We start from the raw sequence: 5778 nt of genomic DNA on the forward strand, positions 1-5778 counted from the left end.
ATAGTATATTAAGATATAATACTTACTACTTTTATGGAGTTATAATTAATACCGGAGCCTCTAGATACTTAATTACTAGTTCTAACTAATTCCAAGCTCTCTAGTAAACTAATAATAGTATTAAACTTAATAAAACTACTAAAGATCAAGTTAATATCTAGTTTAGTATTAGATCTATATCTTCTATTAGATCTATAATAGTAAGTATACTAATTAGGCAAGTATAATTTCATATTATACTTTTAAAAACTCTATTTTTGCTTAGCTTAGCTAATATAGATAAGCTAGGGATCTATTTTAATAATTTTACTAATTATCTTATTATTTTTACTAGAAAATACATACTTATAATATAATATTTCAGATACTCTTTCCTACTTTAAAATACTATATTATAAGGCTTTATTTCCGAATTCTTTACTTATAATTCTTACTTTCTTATAAAAGTCAAATTATAATATCTATACTATTATTTTAGTTATCTATCTATTAGTAAGCTCCGAAACGTACTAGAACGAGCAGGCTATAATATTAATATAGAAGCCCTTAAGTACCTTACGAAATACTATAAGTAATACCAGAAATATAGCTAATTACTTAAATAATTCAAGTTTAATTTAAGAAATAATATTAGCTTTAATTACTCTATTATTATTAATATTTTTTATATTTCCGGTAAGCCTATACTTTATATTATTAATAAAGGCACTTAATATTAAGCTAGCTAATAGCTCTAGAATATTAGTATAATATATACCTGAGGTATACTCAAGTAATACTAGATTAATAACTATTTAGGCCCTCCTAATTAGATTATAGCAGATGCCAGAAAGTAGTTTACTAGTAAGAAGTTTACTTAGCTTATAAATACTATAGGAACTAAGGTCAAGATTATTCCTATAAAAGCTTATAACTTTATTGGAATTATAGAATATTACTATAGCCTAATCTAATATGCCTATCTTATTATTATAGCCAAAGTTAATAGAATTAATAAGGATACTATTCTTTAAATAGCTTTTAAGGCTATTAATAACTTCGCAAGACCTAATAGTATTATCCTAACCCTTTTGGTTTATAATACTTTATCTCAAATAACCAAATATAATACCTTATTACTTACTATATTATAGTAATTAGTAATACTCAAGAAAGCAATAATAGAAATTCAGAAGCTTTGAGCTAGATATTAAATTACGAATACTTTAAATACCCGAAATAGTTCTAGTACTACTAATATTTACGAACTACTCCTAAATTCGAATGTTTTTATTTAGTATAAAGGAAATACTAGTTAATCTAGTAATTAGAATAGATTATATAAGCTAGTAGCTATTAATAGAGAGAACTATATACTAGCTTTATTATATAGTAATACTACCTTCCGTTTAACCTCTATAAAGCCCTTTTATATAGGAAATATTAAGGTTATTACTAATAGCCCCAAACCTAAACCTGTTTCCGAATCTAATAGTAAGGCCAAAGATAATACAAGTATAATTCCTCCTACTATTCCTGCTATTCTACTAAAGTATAACAGAAAACATTCTTGTAAGACCCCGGATATTATAGTATTTCTATAAAATAATGAATTATATAAGAATTCCCGTTAAGTTAAAATTACTAACCTTCTAGAAAAAAGCATATTTAAGATTATTCCCAGATTTCAGGTACTAAAGAAAATATATATTTTTAACTCCCGGTTTATTAATAAGATCAAGAATAAGGATATAAAGAAAGAGCTTAAGAAATCGAGACTAGTTATTTAAGCCTATAATAATAGTAAGAAATATATAATATTAATATAATTACCTACTATTTAATATATTAGCTAGAGAATTATTCTTAGTATTACTACTATAATAATAAATACTACAGAATTATATTTGCGTAATATTTTATAAGCTTATATCTAATTAATAACCTTACTTAATTATAATTTCTATATTAATTTACCCTATAAGCTTACTAGAGAGCTAAATCTAAAAAACAATTCTGTTCTAAAGGTTATAAAACTACTATATAATATACTAGAAGCTAGAAATTACTAGTTTAAGACTTACTATTCCTACTATATTAATAAGCTTTCTATAAAATAGTTAACTTATAACTCTTGCCTCTTCTATAATAAGTAATCCTTCGGAATTGTCGGCCTTTAAACTAATAATACCTTATTTATTAGAACTAACGATTTTGCGAAAGTAAAGTAACTAAAGCTTTATAAGGCTAAGTTCTTGGCTAAGAAGTATAAATGCCTTACTATTAACTATAATCTCAAGTTTAATAAAGGTATTATTCATGCGAATATTACTAGAATTACTCTTATATAAGAATACTAGTATAAAAACCTCCGAACTATTTCTATAAAAAATACTACTATTATAAGTAATAAGGGCACTATTTATTAAGATCTTTCTATTAAGGACTAATATATTACCTAATACGCTAGAGAAGCATATATTATATTAGTCTATTAACCAGAAGCTTTATATAACCTATTAATTACTACTTAAGCTATTAAATCCTCGGAAACTAATATAAAAACACTTAATAAGTGTGTTTAATAGCAAATTAAGAATACTGCCAAAGGACTGAGATTCGTGAAACTAGTAAAGGAATTCTTATATTTAATTATTTTTACAAATGCTTTATTTATAAATAATAGAAATCTCTTCTTCTAAATCGGATATATTCTAGTTCTAGTAAACGGAACTAGACATACTAATATTATTTACTAGTTCTCTATTAAATATAAGAGAGTTACTAGAAGTATTCTAGCTTTAGAACTCTATAGTATAGCTTACGGCTTTAATATAGGCACTTTAGTTAAATCTATAATTAATAGAGTATTAGAAATAGAACTACTACTAGTAGTCTATATAAATTCGAAGTTATTATATAAATACCTTATTAAATTAGGAACTACTCGAGAAAAGCATCTAATAATTAATATAATATACTTCCGCCAGGTATATAAATAATAAGAGATTATAGAAGTCAAATAGATTAAGGGGAAATTAAATCCTGCTAATTTCATAATGAAATCGAAGCTAATAAATGCCCTCAAGTACCTAATTAATACAAATACTATATAATTAGATATAGAGGAATAGGTCGAGCGTAAATAGGGCGGGAAATAGATATATGAGATAGGAGAATATTATAGGAAGTAAAGTCATATATAAAAGGCTGCGGCCTTTAGTATATAACTAAAACCTTAGAAGCAATATAAATATATAGAGCGTTTGGGAAATCTAATACTAGGCCGGATTAGGGAATTTGCATATAATTAGAAGGAAATACTATTTTTCGTATTTTTAGAGAGTTTCTAGTATTAGTATAGCTATTTCTTTAGGAGTCACGTGCGTAGTTACGGGATACGGGATACGGGATATAGGTAATGAGATATGGGTAATAGGATATGGGATACGGGACATAGTTATGTGACCTCGCGTCCTATTAGTAACTCGACTAGTAGACTAGATTCTTTTAGGCTTAGCAGATTTAGGAATCACATATTAATACTATAATACTATAATTCTTACTTTTAAATAATAACTTTACTAATCTTATATAAATAGTACTTTTATACTTATATAATAGTACTATATATTCCTAGTAAACTAATAATTAATATAGCTCGGATTTTACGAGATATTAAATAAATATCCTATTTACCTAATTACTTATTCTTAGCTAGCTAAATACTTTATTCCTAGAAATATTAATTATAATTAGTATAAAGATAATACTAAAGATCTGGCTATTACTAAAGCTTTAAGTAACGAATTCTACCTTAGTAAAAAGTATTAGAATATTAGCTATATTTTTCTTATAATTATAAGAAGACTATTACCTTTAGTAAGAAATTCTTTAAAAACATTAATTACTTCTTTATTTCTAATAAATTTGAGCCAGAAGTAGCTAAGAAATTAAGCGAGTATTTATTAAAGATAATAGAAAAAAAGACTTCGAATATAGTCTATTTAACTAGATAAATAAATGCCTTTAGCTAGGTAATCTATAAGTCTGAAATTATAGGAAAGTATTAATTCTCGAATAATATATAAGTTAAAGAATAGCTTAATAATAATTTATTACTTAATAGGCCTTTTATTATAGTTCTAATAAGTCTAGTTATTATTAAGAATAAAATATATAAAAATAGAGTTTCCTATAAAATTATTAAAGCCCCTTAGCTAGAGCTTTTCTCTTTTATTAAAGATTAATTTAAGAATATTATAAATAATACGAAATTCAAAGAAGCTATTTATTTAGAGTATATTAGTATAATTTATAATATAATTTATTATAATAAGCTTCCTTAATATCCTATTATAAAGGCGGAAATTAAGTAATAATTAAAGGCAAATACTAATTAATATAGAGAACTATATTAAATTTAATATAAGAATATAGCTAAGCGAGTTTGGATTACCTTTAAGCAAGTTTGGAAGTATAAAATAAGACTATTTAAGAGTAATAAGTCTTATTTTAGGTATATAGGAAAGAAATTAGATTAATTAATAAAAAAGAATCCTGAATATTTTATTATTTCGGACTCTAAGTAGGATTTTTCTATTATTTTTAGTACTTAGGAAATAAGTATAAATAAATAAGGGGTCGGATATAGTATAACAGGCTATATTTATTAAAAATTATATTATTTTAATGGTTTTAAGGTTTAGATTATATAATAAAGGCCATGGCTTTTTATATATAACTTACAGAAATTATATAAGAAAGCTAGTTTTTCTATAAACTTAGAGAATAATTCTTTATAAGTATTTAATTAATTTAGCTTTTATATATTATATACTATTTATACTTTATTATTTATACTTTTAATTTATTATTTTACTATTAAGTTACGTTTTATATTCTAGTATACTTTATATAAGTTTTTGTTTTATTATAGTTTCTCTCCTATAATACCTGATTTAGATACTAGATACCTGGTTTAGATATTAGATATTCTAGATATCTAGAGATATTAAGAATATTAAAGTAAATATTTTACTCTTAAATATTTCGTCTATAATAAGCTTTCTAATAATAATAGTATAATTTCAGGAAGGATCTAAAGCTTAAAGAACTCTAATTTAATAGTAAAATCGAATAGTAATTAAAGAGCTTTAAGAATATATATAAGATATATATTTCGGAAAAAGATTCTATAAATACAGGTATTATATAAATAGAAAAGATAATTTCCAAGAAAGTAGTCTTAGGGCTAAAAGAAGTTAGTTTTAAAGAATAATAGAAATTAAATAAATAATTAATTAAATAGCTAAACGATTTAGTTAATTAGTAAAAGCTAGGTATCTTTTTTATAAGCATTAAATACTTTTATAAAGTTAATAAGTAATTCTCTTCTTTAATATAAAATAAACTAGATTATTTTAGCTAGCTAAATACTTTTAGAACTAATCTAAAATCTTCTCTAAATTATATATATACACTAATTAGTATTATTTACTAGTAATATAGAGTATTATTATAATAAATAAAATACTAGTTATATTCAGTTATGTAAGTATTATTATATATTAAAATATAAAATTATGCAGTATTAATGTGTAAATTATAGTCTCATAATTACTAAATCTGTAAGCTATAAAGAATCAAGTTCTCATATCCACTAGCTATATTTAGAAACGAGTATCATACATTATACGTCCCGTATCTTGAGTATCCTTATTACTTTATATCTCATTACTTATATTATATCGTGACCGCGAACTTATATTAGATAGTAACTCCTAAAGAAATAGCTAT

The sequence above is a fragment of the Hyaloscypha bicolor genome (genome assembly GCF_002865645.1).
Source record: "Hyaloscypha bicolor E unplaced genomic scaffold K444scaffold_58, whole genome shotgun sequence".
NCBI classification, from domain to species: Eukaryota; Fungi; Ascomycota; class Leotiomycetes; order Helotiales; family Hyaloscyphaceae; genus Hyaloscypha; species Hyaloscypha bicolor.